The sequence below is a fragment of the Balaenoptera ricei genome, chromosome 2 (genome assembly GCF_028023285.1).
Source record: "Balaenoptera ricei isolate mBalRic1 chromosome 2, mBalRic1.hap2, whole genome shotgun sequence".
Lineage (NCBI taxonomy): Eukaryota > Metazoa > Chordata > Mammalia > Artiodactyla > Balaenopteridae > Balaenoptera > Balaenoptera ricei.
The window spans coordinates 99,833,214-99,847,999 of NC_082640.1; the positions used below are offsets into that span (position 1 = coordinate 99,833,214).

The 14,786-nt window shown below is 44.8% G+C and overlaps 1 protein-coding gene across 1 annotated transcript in view; it reads right to left on the reverse strand.

Moving 5' to 3' along the window:
- The window catches only part of SQOR (sulfide quinone oxidoreductase), a 46,166-nt gene extending 37,756 nt beyond the window's left edge, over positions 1–8,410 (reverse strand). The window contains exon 1 of the mRNA XM_059913367.1: positions 8,032–8,410. The gene's annotated coding sequence lies outside the window, so the exon portion shown is untranslated. The remainder of the gene's footprint in view (positions 1–8,031) is intronic.
- Positions 8,411–14,786: the final 6,376 nt, after the last annotated feature.

Here is a 14,786-nt window from a genome sequence, read left to right on the forward strand (position 1 = left end):
ACTCTCTAGCCACCTCCTCAGGGACAGTTGCCAAAAAATGAGGCACCTGTATTTTCTACCACCTACATCATCTCTGGATTAGGGGAAGGAAAGTTGGCGTTGGCTTCCAAAAATCTGGGTTTATATCCCATATCTTAGATTTAACTACCAGAAGCAAAGTACAATGTAATCAGTATGAGCTAAACACCTTAGGTGTTTTGAGGAGAGAAGAAATAATCAATGACAACTTGGTGAAACAGAATGTGAGCAGCAGGTAAAAGATTGGCAGCATTTGGACAAGTGGAGATGCTATGGGAGGGAACAGCATAGGTAACTGAATCAAAGAGTAAGCTACTGCCCTCCAGACCTCTCTCCAGCCTTCTCTGCCCTCTCCAAACCTGAGAGCTGACCTGTGAGGTGGGCATCAGCTGGCCTCCCTGGTCCTCTGGCTTCCAGTTGGATTCAGCCAGTGGGAGGCACCAGTAGATCAGAGGATGGGAAAAGAATGAAATTAGGATATTTATTCCCCAGACCCCTCCCAGCCAAGCCTCAGCTGAGCAATGCTGGATTCCTCCAGCTGAAGGCCTTGGCTCCTGTGGGGTGGCCTTCTCCTCAGCTACTGCCCTTACTCAGAGTTCTAGTAATCACTCCCTCTACTTGCTTCTTCAGGCTCCAAATCAATACCATTGCTTCACCACTCTTGTTGGTTCCCTCTAACCCTGCCCACATCTTCGTAAATAGTTGTTTCATTAAACCCTTCTTAACAGCACTGTTTGAGTGTGCCAAGTGTTTCACAAGACCCTGACTAGTAAGCTGGGAAGGCCAACCAGATATGACTGCTATTGAGAGGAGTAGATAATAAAGAAACATCAGAGCCCGATTATAAAGGGCCATGCTAGGGAACTGAGGCTTTATATCAAAGTTTTCAGAACAGAGGGGGAAGCTTTGAGAAAATCAATCTAGTGTCCGGGAGAAAATTAAATCAAAAGAGAGACAAAACGAGTTCTGGACATCAGTTAGGAGACTAGTATAGAGGTCCAGGTATAATGATAAGGGCCTGATTCAGTGCTAGCATTAGAAATACAAATAAAGATCCAGATAAGACAGAGGTAAGGGAAAGAGAATGACTGGATGAGAGGTAAGAAGGGCCCCTGCGGGGACGGAGCCAAAGTTGAATCTAGGCAGCTAAAGAGAGAGGAATTGTGTGGGCAGAAACAGGGATGTCTAGGCAAGGGCCTGTCTGAGCTAGTTTGGGACAAGTTAGGGATTTGGGAAATAGAATTCCAAATGCTAGAATGAGCATGGCATAACTGTGGACAAGGAGAAGGGAGCCTAAGCTGGTGCCAACTGGGAAAACAGAGAAATAAGACTGTATAGGCATATTAAGTAAAATTTGAGGTTGGAAGCTTAATCCTAGACAATCGTAATCTCATCTAGGGGTCACAAAGTAGCAACATGCAGGCCCAATGCAGACCAGAGCTGTGTTTTGTTTGACTCACAAATTCTGCTTAAATTTTGAATTAGTGCCAACGTTAAAAATTTTGGATATCTTACCCTTGAGATTCCAGGTCATTGGCCCCTCTGACAACACTGAACCCACATTCTCACATGTCAACTCTCGGCTGGAGCTGAGCCGTCACTGCCCATGTAGACCCTGCACAAGGTTCCCTCTCACCCAGCCCCACGTGGCCTACAATACTCCTTTGTTACTGCTCAGCCCTAGCTGCACATGAGCTGTGGTCCCTGCTAAAGGCAGTGAGCGTCCTTGGAAGTTCTTAAGGAAACTGAAGAAGACCCCCTGGGGGGAGTCGAGAGGATGACTTAGAGCAATTCAGTTGAGTTCAGCATTTTTGAGTGTTCACTATGTCCCAGGCACTGTGCTAAGCACTGCGGAACCTGGGATGAATAAGAAGAGTCTATCGTCACAGGGAAGACCAGGAATATGAAGGTCCATTAAGTGGCTGATTCAGAAATTCAGGCACCAGCAAGGGCTTAGAATAGACATGAGAACAGAGATGAAGGTGTGAATGCAAAACAGATGTTGAAGGAATTTTTGTGACAAATTTGCCACAGGGGATAAAGAAGGAAGGATGTGAACTGGGACCTTGTTCAGGTGGCTATACTGAAGAGACGGTGTAAGTAACAGTATTGGATTACTCCGAGTGCAGTGAAGATCCAAAGCAGGGTGAGAGAGAAGGAAACCACGCCCCTTGAGGACCCTGAGAACGAAGGAGCCGAAGGAGCTGAGCCCGAGAAGGGATTAGGCAGGTGGCGCCCTTCCTCTCAGCTCACACCTCCCCTTGAATTCAGCAACTGGATTACTATTTTGTTAACAAATAAAGAAAATGGGGCAATCTTCATTTAGGCCTGCAGGGCCATGTTGGAACTCTACCTCTAGAGCTGCTACAATGCCAAATATTTGTTTAAACATGAAGCTGTGAAGGTAGTGCTCTAGTAGTGGACCAAGAGCAAATCGTCCAGGCAACAGAAACAATCCCGTACAGCTCCCTGATGATTCAGGGTTTAGTCACATTGGGTTTTTTAGTTCCCTAACTCTTTAGGGGGAAACTGTAGGAATTTTCTTTAAAGAATTACTGATTAAGAGTTACGAATGAGGACGTGGCAATGAAACAGTGGCTCCCTTTGCTACTGAGAAATTTCCTACAAGTTTCCCCAGCCTATATTCATTTTACAATCAGGGAGCTTTGCAATAGGGAGGGACTGACAATTTCACCAAACCATACATTTGCTAAGCAGAAAATAAAAATCCTACTTACAGAAAGAGAATTCTCTCACATTACAGCTCCAGAAAAAGAAAAAATAAGACAGTCAATTGGATTATTTCAACTGAAAGTTAAAGGTTTTGTCTGAATTATATGGGGGGGGGTGGGGGAAGTGCCTTGTTTCTCTGTTGTTTTAGCCAGTGGGAGCTTGACCACTCATGTTCTAGTGTATAAATCATCACAATTTAGCTCCCCTTCAACCCCACCATTCACAGTTGGTCTCTAGTCAAGTATACTGAAGGTTTCAATGTTTGCATATGCCTGTGTGTGTCCATCCCGAGGCTGTACAACAAGACACACAGGAGAGGGAGGCCTAATGTGGAATTAATTTGCTTCCAGTCACACAGCAGGGATCCAGCTTTGCCTTGATCTCCTGAACCCATTCAACGATCACAATAAAATTACTCATCAGCCTCTGGAGTGCTGGAATTCCCACTCAGAGTATCACATACAAGAAGACTCTGAGGAGTGGAGTTTCATTATAAACAGGGACTGGCCAATTTGTCAGGCATATTGTTCCATGGGATCCAGCGTGTGAGGTCTTAACACAATGAGAAGAGACTCTTTAATTACAAGTTACACATGTGTTGTTTGAACGTGATTGAAGAGATGCCAAGTTCAATACTTTAATGGTTAGGATAGAATGAGGGGGTAGACACAGTAACAGGTGTGCCAGGTTCCCTAAGCTAGTGTCTTTCCTATGTCTAAATAAATGACACAGTTCCCCATTCCTGCAAAAGCCTTGTCTGAGGACATGTCAGGAGTTAGGAGACCCAAGTCCACATTCCAGGTAGTGCCAGGTAGGGCTTGTCCTGAACTATTCTGGGTCATGTTTTCTTCATCAGTGGAATAAAGGATTGGACTGGGTAGTTTCAAAGGTCCCTTCCTTTTCCAAACTCTGTGATCCTCTAAACGAGGGGAAAAGGGAAACAGAGGTTCACAAGCAGATACTCAAATGGGAATACTTGTCCTACTAACTCCATAAATTGACTGGAGCTCTGAACTACTGCAGCAAAGAATGACAATGGTTTGTAACCAAGCCTTGAACATAATCAGAATGGAAAACATATCTCCCTTTCTCTTCCCCCAAGTCTGACACCAGGACCACTACTGACCATGATTCACTGGGCAGTTGCTGTGCACTATCCCAGACACAACAAAAACATCAGAAAAAATTATTGAAGGTTTTCTATGTGACAGGCATTACACTGTGAACTTCACATAATTTCTCACAACAACCCGAGAGCTTGGTATTATTATCCCTGTTTATAAGTGAGGAAACAGACATTGTGGAGCCATGGGCAAGTCGCAACCGCTTTGAGTCCTGTTCCACAAGCGTAAAATAAGTGGATGTGTCCAGTTGACTTTAAAGACCTCGCCTACTCTATGACTCAAAACAAGCTTGGATTTGATTACCTAGACCTTGAAAGGCTCACGATTATCGTGCAAACCCAGTTGGCCAGAAAATAGGATGGCCCGTCACCCACTTAAAGCACCATGCACATGCTCACAGAAACACAAAACCACATTTACTAAACGCAGCACCTCCTTGGGATGTTCTCACAATCTATACTGTAAACAAGGTGATTGTTAAAACACATCAAGACACCATGGGCTGCCTTACAGCAAACTGCCAAGGGAAAAAGAAAGTATCATAGATTGAAATCACCATAGGCCCCACTATTGAGGTCTCCCCCTTCCAGAAGTCAGGGATTGGTCCCAGGACAAAGACACAGATATTTCCTCTCCATTACTGTAGATTGGGCTAGAGCTGCTGGTTCCCAGCTACACAGAATGAAAGCTCCCTGAGGGCTGGGCTAGGGTCAAATTTGTAAATTCAGTATGACTGGAAAGGAATTACCCCATGGTACTTAAGGGTGATCACCAACACCATCATCCCATCACCCACCATGCATTTATAAAAGCATCTGCTCTGTACACGGCTCAGCAGCTAGGCTGGTCATTTGCTTAAGACTGTTTTTCCTAACAGTCAGGACCATGAAGGTGAAGAAGGCCTTAACGACCTCAGACAGGATCCAAGGGACAATACAGAGTGTCTGTAGAAAGAGAGCATAAGATATTCTTGGGTAGGTAAAGGAGAGGGGTCCTAAAAGAAAGTGATGGACCTGCTGGGATCACGACTTAGAATAGAGTGCCAAGTTATATTAACTTGTTAGAGCTGCCATTAAAAAAGAAAAAAGAGAGAACCCACAGCTAAACAACAGAAATTTATTTTCTCACAGTTCTAGAGGCTGGAAGTTCAAGAGCAAGGTCTCTTGGGGCCCTATGTAATTGCAGCGGTATAATATTTTGATATATTAACCAACTCTTTTCACCTTGAGATTCCCAGTTACCCTGGGAGTCAACCCCACTCATGCAACCAGACATGTGGCACCCACTGCCTCCAGGAGGGTTCATCCCACGGAACTGCAGAACCAAAAGGTCAGATGCTTAGCTTTTGTTTTCAAAAGGCAAGGTCCAGGTTGAATTAGTCTGCCTGATTAACATCAGGCTATCCTACAGCAAAAATTGAACCAGAAATATCAGCGGCTTGACACAAGAAAACTTATCTGGGTTGAGCCTTCCTCCTCCACCTTTTAGCAACATCATTTGGAACACATGGCCTTGAAGGTCGGTGCAACAAAGGAAGAAAGAGAATAAAGAGCTCACATTCAGTGTAAAATTCCTCAGCCTGTATATTATTCTGCTCAGGCCGCCATAACAAAATACCACAGACTGCGTGGCTCAAACAACAGAAATTGATTGCTCACAGTTCTAGAGGCTAGAAGTCCAAAATCAAGGTGTCAGCATGTTTGGTTTCTCATGAGGCCTCTCTCCTAGGCTTGGACCTTCTTATGCCCTCAAATGGTCCCGTCTCTGCACACCCCTGGTGTCTTTTCCTCTTCTTATAAGGACACTAGTCATAACGGATTAGGGCCCCATGCTTATGATCTCATTAACGTTAATTACCTTTTTAAAGGCCCTCTCTCCAAATAGTAAGATCCTAAGGTACGAGGATTAGGGCTTCAACATATGACTTTTTGAGGGGACACAATTCAGTCCATAACACCAGCATTTGCCCTCTTCAAAGTTACAGGCATAGACAGGCCCAGCGTGGTCTAAATTTACTGTTCTTTACAAAGTTCTCTCCCCATCTCTCTGCCCCAACTTAGCAATTTTACAAAGTAAACCACAGGGTTCACTGGCTGGATCTACTTTTCTTCTTCATATTACCATCCACATTTATTGGATTACATAGACTTTTAAGGCTGGGAATTAAGAAGCAACTAGTTGGCTTTAGGTCTAGTCTAGGCAGCTTGTAGCAACTTTCACCTTCTGCTCCTATTTACCAAATCTTCAAGGGTCATAGAGGAGTTATGTAATGGGTGACGGAGCAGGGAAACATGAAAAGAAAAGAGGAAAGAGAAATGTGCATCTGTGCCCAGAAATGCCTCATCATGGGTCTGTCTCCATGCACTATAAGACAATTTCCTGCGTTACATCACATCAGATTAACAGGCCTAGACATGGGCAAGATGGAGGAGAAACTGTTCTGCAAAGGAGTTCTAGTTTCCTATCAACACTCAATTTCATTTTCTCTGGCAAAACACCAGCCACACAGCCCCACACGCACAGACCCATAGGCCCTGATTGACATTTCAAGCCCTCCAGCTCCAGATGTGTTTCTACATTGTTCAGCCAGTAGGAAAAAGCAGCTCGAATTTTAAGCAGAGTCATTTCTCAAACCACCAAACCACCAGCTGTCTCCTGGATAAATTCTGGGTTTTTTAGATGTAGTTACAAGCAACCCTCTCCAATGCACTTATTCATTCAAAAAATGTTTATTGACTACATTCCATGTACCAGGATTGGGGACATAATGGTGATGGCCACAAGCTTGGGGTCTAGTGAGGGAGACAAGTTCTAATAAATGGTACTTATTTCACCCCTCTGTGCCAGGTGCAATACTGGACACCTTAAATACTTGGGAAGGTACGATTATCTCCACCGTACAATGAAGAAGCCAAGGTGAAAAGAAGTCCAAAAGACAAGCTCGTGCCGCTAGTCAGTGGAAGTGTCAAGACCAGAAGCCATGTGTCCTGACTTCCTGAACTTGGGTGGAAGATAAAAATTTATATCTTTATTTTCACTAATCTCTAACTGAACTTTAGCACTTTCTTCATATATTTATGCGAGAAACCCCAGCAGTACTAACAGTACCTATGACTTTGTCACCAATAGAAATCACAGATATTTTCTTATATCACAAACATTGCCCAAATCTTGAAATATTATTTATGTTCATTACTATTTCAAAATTATGATAGCTATTAGATCCACTGCTAGATCATGTTACTTAATGCATTTGTTTTTCTAAAGGCACATATACCACTACATAAATTCTTTTCATATGTTGACAAGTGTTTTGGAATAGGTTTCCTTTATAATACTATGCCTTTTATTTTACACCTTCAAAAGCACTGCACCAAGAAGTGGTCCTTAGTCTTCCCAGAAATGCCAAAGTGGTACTTGGGAGAAAAATGGGTCAGAACCCTACATTACAGCAATGGGCAGCCCAGGCAAATCCAGAGGCTCTGCTCACTGTGTCTTTGAGTAAGAAGCTAGGTTGGGATTCTTTTATAACTAAAAGAGAGAAGCGAAGAGGAAAGGAAAGGACCCCAATTCCACGAGAGGACCCTTTCTACCCTTTCCACCAGTTCCTGCTCAGCACGTGCCCTAAATGCTCCCCTCTGCTGGTTCCAGCCGCAGCTGAAGCTGACTCCTTGAGCCCCACTCCGTGCCACGAGCTGTGTGGATAAATGTGCCCCACTGTGGGCAAGCAGACGTCACTTCCTACCCCCGGGGGGCTGAGCACCCCTCGCGCCCTGGGAACCATGCTGAGTGTCAACAAGCGGAAGGTGCCAGAAATTCCCACACACTAAGATACCAAGAAATTCCCATACACAAGACAACGGATACTTCGGGTTTTTAACCGCCCCTCGCAGGTCAGCCTCTCCGCGACCCCGAGGCCCGACACTGCCGGAAGGAGTCCCAAGACCCGGGTTCCAGGAAGGGCAGCACTAGCTGTAGATGCCGGGGGTGGGGAAGAAAAGTGTGAAGAGGGATGTAACCCGACACACAGGGGCCGCGCAGTCTCAGCTGCTGGGACAGAGCTGGGTTAACAATCGGCCTTAGGGGTGATCTCTGTCCCCGCCCGGTCCCCCTCCCCTGGTCAAGTGCCCGATATAGGCCGCGGGATGCCTCTTACCCAGGGGTGCGCAGAGCCTCCGGCCACAGCGTTGGCGCAGCAAAAGCAGCCGCTCCCTGCGAGGGCTCTCGCCTCTGCTGGGACCCGCCCGGCCCTGGGCGGAAGCTGGAGGCGGGGAGAGCGAGCCCACCCCCACCCCAGGAAAGTTCCGGAAAGGTCCCGCCGCTGCCCCGCCCGGCGCCACAGGCCGGGGAACCAAGGCCAAGTGCAAGCGGCACCCGGGCTTCGAGCGCGCACAGGGTACAGCCAGGGACGCGAGTCCAGAGGGCCCGGGGCGCTGCCGGCAGGGCAGACGCCCCTACCCGCAGCGCACCCTGGAGCGCGGCCGGGTGCCCTTGGCGCGACATAGGAGGGCACGGAGGCCACCTGTCGCTCCCCCCATTCCCGGGTGCCTGCACTGTTGCGTAACTGGGAGGAACAAAGGTGAAGGCGGGGCTGTGGATAGAGGCCCTGGCGGTTTGCTTCGGGTCGTCCAGTGAGCCCTACTGGGCTTCTCATCTGGTTCCCAAGACTGTCCAGAGAGACAACTGTTCCCGCGTTCATTTCACAGATAAGGTAACGGAGGCTCAGAGACGCCCCAAAACTTGCCTTGGTAAGCGCCGGAGCAGCGCTCTTCCCTCAGGGTGGAGGTCAGGGTCAGCTGGCTTTCAGACACTGGTCTCCACACCACGTTGCGTCCTACTTTCATGACTGGACGTTTTCAGCTGGCTGCTCTAAGTAGGTGCGAAGTGTAGGTGAGTGGTCGTCGACCACATCAGATCTAGAGCACCTTTTTATAACATATATAGGGTGTCCAGAGTCTTACTGCAATTTTAAGCTTTTATAACTTCAGATGTGAGTTACAAACTTTCCTTTAAAGTCCCTTGAAAGTATAATTATTTACTTTTCTTTTACATTTATTTCGTTCTGTGAATTTTGAATAATTCTTTTTGAATTTTTTGTTTCAGTCAACTTTTTTTTTTTCTTTTTTTTTACTTTTTAAAGAGGAACCCTAGCAAACTTAAAGTTGAGGCAATCACAGAGGTAAGAGCTCGGAAAAGCAACCTAATAAAGTTGTCCCCCTGCTTTGGGCGCACAGAGTCTTAACCACTGGACTGCCAGGGAAGTCCCCATGTACTGTCTGTTTTTGTCACTTGTTATCTTTTTTGGCTTGAAGTCTATTTTGTCTGATATGAGTATGGCTACATCCACTTTTGTCTGCCATTTGCTTGGAGTATCATCTACCACCCCTTCATTTTTAGCTTATGCTTGTCCTTGGAGCTGAGGTGTGTCTCCTAGAGGCAGCATATAGTTGGGTCTTGTTTTTTAATCCATCCAGGCACTCTGTGTCTTTTGATTTGTGAATTCAATCCATTTACATTTAGGGTGATTATTAATAGATGAGGACTTAGTACTGCCATTTTACCTTTTGTTTTCTGGTTGCTCTATATCTCCATTGTTTCTTTGTCCTTGTGTTCCTGTCTGCTATTTTAGTTTGGGGGTTTTCGATGATATTTTTCTGTTTACTCTTTTTTCATGTTTCATGTCTCTGCTCTAGATTTTTGTTTTGTGGTCCCCATGAGATTTGTATAGAATGTCTTGTAGGTAAAATAATCCTTTTTCTGCTGATAGCATCTTATCTTCATTGACCTATATGGGTTTCTTCCTTTCCCCCCTTTTTGTTTTTGTTGTCTCAAATTATCTCTTTATGTTGTGAGCTTGTTACAAAGTTGAAGTAGCTATAGTTATTTTTTTCTGCTCCCCCCTTTAACCTTTATGCTATAATAAAGTGTTTAAAACCTATTCTGACTGGGAGTTGCAATTTTCTGGTTCTATTTATCACCTTGCTTAAAGTTTTATGTACTTTTGCCTTTTTGTTTCTGGTAAAGAGCTCTTTTCAACACTTCTTATAAGGAAGGTCTAGTGATGATGAACTCTCTCAGCTTTTGTTTGTCTGGGAAAGTGTTTATTTCTCCTTTATATACGAACTATAATTTTGCTGGATAGAGTATTCTTGGACAACAGTTTTTATCTCTCAATATTTTAAGAATGTCATTCCACTTCCTCCTGACCTGTAGGGTTTCTGCTAAGAAATCTGCTGAAAGCCTAATGGGGGTTCCTTTGTAGGTTACCATCCTTTTTTCCCCAGTTGCCTTTAAAATTCATTTTTTTGTCACTGACTTCTGACAATCTTAATATAATGTGTCTTGAAGAAGGTCTTTTTGCATTTAGGTAATTAGATGTTCTCTTAGCGTCATGGACTTCTATAACCAGTTCCTTCCCCAGGTATGGGAAATTCTCAGATATTATTTAAATAAATTCTCTGCTCCCTTCTCACTCTCTTCCTTCTGGGATACCCATTACCCTAATGTCACCCTTCCTAAAAGAGATAACTCTCATAGAATTTCCTCACTTTTTAAAATATCTCATTTCTCTTTCCTCTTCTAGTTGTATCATTTCTAGATTTCTATCTTCAAGCTAATTCTGTCTTCCATACGGTCTGCTCTATTTTCAATGCTTTCTAATGCATTCTTCATCTCATTTATTGAGTTATTCAGCTCCAGAATTTGTTTGGTTCTTTTTTAGAGTTTCAACATCTTTGGTAAAGTATTCCTTCTGTTCACTAATTTTATTCCTGAGCTCACTGAACTGCCTTTCTGAGTTTTCTTGTAGCTCATTGAGTTTCTTCATGAGAGCTATTTTGAATTCTCTACCAGTGAGATCGCAATATTCTGTGACTTTAAGTTTGGTTCCTGGAGAATTGTCATTTTCTTTTTGTGGTATGGTGTTACTGTGGTTCTTCATAGTGTTTGATGAATTGTTCCTCTGCCGGTGCATTTGAAGTAGCCAACAACTTTCTGCATGATTCTAACAATTCGACAGTTTAGAAATTAGAGGCTTTTCTTTTGTTTTTCCAGTAGGTGGCACTATAGCACAAGTTTTGAGTTTCTCTTACCTGCACTGCCTCTGATAAATTATGTTTGAGAATCAGTACTCTCCACCCTCTACCACCTCTGTCACAGGTGTGGCCCCATGCCCTCCTTATCATTTCTGTTCCTCTGGGGTCAGTGTTGCTGATGTGGCTACTTTGTGCACCAGGATGGTGGGCTCTTCTGTTGCGTCCAAGATCCCCTGAGTCACAGGCTCCATTACCACTGGGAGGGAGGGTGGAAGCCGGCTGGGGTCATGCAGGTGCCTCTGCCATGTCCAGTGTTGTCAGGTTCGCAGGGTCCACCACTGCAGGTGGTAGACCACGGGGCTAGAGTCACAGGCACCTCAGCAGCTGGTGGGCCGGTATCCTAGGTACCACTGCCACTGCTGCCCAGCTACTTGTGGCTGCAGGCACTGCCGTGGCCAGGAAGCCAGAGTCATGTGTACTGCCTCCCCTGCTACTCCTGGGTTCTCTGGGGCTGCAGGCTCAGCTGCCATGGTGGGGAAGGCCGGGATTACAGGCACCACCTCCACCGTTCCCTTGGTTCTGCCTCTTCTCTGTGTTCCAATCAACCCACCTGTTTTTCTTTTTTTTTTTTTTTCATACTTAAATGTTGGGGCAAGAGGGGGCACCAGAAATCATGCAGGACTCAGGACAATTAATTGTGTATGGCACTATCCACAGAGTACAGGATGTTGGTATTCCCGGCTCCCACCCTCTAAGTGCCAATAGATCGTGTCCTAATCACCTTGACAAATAAAAATGCCCCTGTGTATTTCCAAAATGCCCCACCTCACCTCCCAGTTCCACCACCTGAATGAAATTACAACATTTTCTAACACCATACACAAAAATAAAATGTATTAAAGACCTAAATGTAAGGCCGGACACTATAAAACTCTTAGAGGAAAACATAGGCAGAACGCTCTCTGACATAAATCGCAGCAATATCTTTTTGTATCCACCTCCTAGAGTAATGAAAATAAAAACAAACAAATGGGACCTAATGAAACTTAAAAGCTTTTGCACAGCAAAGGAAACCATAAACAAAACAAAAAGACAACCCATAAAATGGGAGAAAATATTTGCAAATGAAGTGACCAAGGGATTAATCTCCAAAATATACAAACAGCTCATGAAGCTCGATATCAAAAAAACAAACAACCCAATAAAAAACTGGGCAGAAGAGCTAAATAGACATTTCTCCAAAGAAGACATACAGATGGCCAAAAAGCACATGAAAAGATGTTCAACATCACTAATTATTAGAGAAATGCAAATCAAAACTACAATGAGGTATCACCTCACACTGGTCAGAATGGCCATCATCAAAAAATTCTATAAACAATAAATGCTGGAGAGGGTGTGGAAAAAACAGAACCCTCCTACACTGTTGGTGGGAATGTAAATTGGTACAACCACTATGCATAAGAGTATGGAGGTTCCTTAAAAAACTAAAAATAGAACTACCAAATGATCCAGCAATCCCATTCCTGGACATATATCCAGAGAAAATCCTAATTCAAAAAGATACGTGCACCCCAATGTTCATTGCAGCACTATTTACAATAGCCAAGGCATGGAAGTAACCTAAATGTCCACTGACAGAGGGATGGATAAAGAAGATGTGGTACATACATACAATGGAATATTACTCAGCCATAAGAAAGAATGGCTTATGTTGTTTGCAGCAACGTGGATGGACCTAGAGATTATTATACTAAGTGAAGTAAGTCAGACAGAGAAAGACAAATATCATATGATATCACTTATATGTAAAATCTAAAAAAAATCATACAGATGAAATTATTTATAAAACAGAAACAGACTCACAGACTTTGAAAACAAACTTATGGTTACCAAAGGGGGGGAGGGATAAATTAGGAGTTTGGGATTGGTATATACACACTACTATATATAAGATAGTCAACAAGGACCTACTGTATAGCACAGGGAACTCTACTCAATATTCTGTAATGAGCTATATGGGAAGGGAATCTGAAAAAAAAATGGATATATGTATATGTAAGACTGAATCACTTAGCTGTATACCTGAAACTAACACAACATTGTAAATCAACTGTACTCCAATATAAAAATAAAAATTAAAAAAAAAGAAAAAGCATCAGCAGTCCTGGTTTTAACAACAACAACAAAAAAAGCAGCAGCAGCAGCCCTGGTTTAGATGGGAAGGGTGCAGGCAGGAAAGAATCACAAGAGATGTGCTGCTTGCTGGGTGGTTTGAGGTTGGTGGTGTGGAATCAGATTCAGAGTTAAGAAAGGTGTCCTGAGCAGATCCCACATGCTGGGGGCTTCTACTTGTATTCATCCTATTATCTCACCGAAGCCCTCTCTTTAGCCTTTGAAGAAGAGCTGGGACTGTAACATGAGACAGCCAGGAAGGGGGGCTGAGAGTTCATTCACTCGCTCGCTCACTCACACAGTCATTCTTCCATATGATGGATGATCCCTGGGTCCCTGCCTGCTACGCATCAAGCAAGCCCTGTGCCCACTGCCTGGCCATACACTGTTGAAAAACTCAAGACTCGGTTCCTACCCATGTGGGGCCTGCCAAGTAGTGCAAGTGCAGCTGGGGAGATGGGAAACTAGGAGACGCACTGTTAAGGAGTGGGAAGAGGAAGTGATAGGCGGGGCGGACACGAAGAGGAACACACCCCAATTCAAGAACATCCAAGAGACAGAGTAGTAAACTGACAGGGCTCTGGGAAGACACGCAGGCTAGGGAGCAGGAAGGGCTGGCAACAGGAATGGGTGGGCGTGGGGAACAGAACAGAGGAAAGTGCTCTCTGGAGAACAGGAAAAGGAAGGCGCAGGAGGAAGCATTGTGACGAGGCTGCTCCTGCAGGCATGCAGCTTTAAATAGTACCCCCTGCTTTAGCCGGATCAGCCCGCCCCACCCTCGTCCCTTCCCCGTAGCCAACTGTCCCCTCCCTGAGCAGCTAGAGAAGCAGCCTCAGCCCCTGGCCCCAGCAAACCCTCCCTAGCTGAGAGAGCAGCGCAGCTGACAAGAAGCTTCTGAGGAGCTGCAGCGAGATGTGTGTGAGCTGGGGTGAGTTCCTAGTGCAGGGACCCGCCAGCACACAGTGTTCATCCTGCCAGACCACCAGGCACCCTCAGAAGCAGAAGTGGGTGCGCAGACAGAGCAGAATGATGGTGTGTATTATGCCAGGTGTTTTTTAAAGGCAGCCCCAGCACCTCCTGAATGTACTGTTTTCATCACAGTCATTCTGCATGTCAAATAAAAACTAGAATCGCTATCAGGCTACAGGGTGGCTGGAGTTTTCTCATCTGTTACATAGAAGATGAAGCTGTTTTTCAGACCAGAGGCACTAATGCATATGCAGGTGCTTCACAAACTACAAAGAGCTCTAACTCAGTCAGCACTCTTGGTTGAAGGCAAGAAAGCAGCTCTGGATAACATACAGAAAAGGAATGTATTAAGGCTTTCAGGGGTTCACAGTACCATCAAAATGACAAAGTAATGATGGCAGGAAAAGTGCACAGGAATCAGCAGCTCTGCAAAATCAAAAAGCAGAAAACGCGACACCATCTTTCAGCAGTACAGCCTGGCAGCCCTCAGAATACTCCCCCAGCCTTGGCAAATGACTCCAGAGTAAGTGACACAAATATAAAGGGAACGAGAATTCAAGTCCTCATGGAAGTGTCCACTGACCAAATTGATGTCAAAGGCCAGCACCACAGCTGTCAGAGGAAGGAGAGAGTGTACATGGCCCCTCTGACTTCCACCAGGATTCTTATGATGAGTATTTCCCCCAAATTGGGAAAGGGACTGAATACTAGGCGGCCAAGAGAAAAAAAGAAA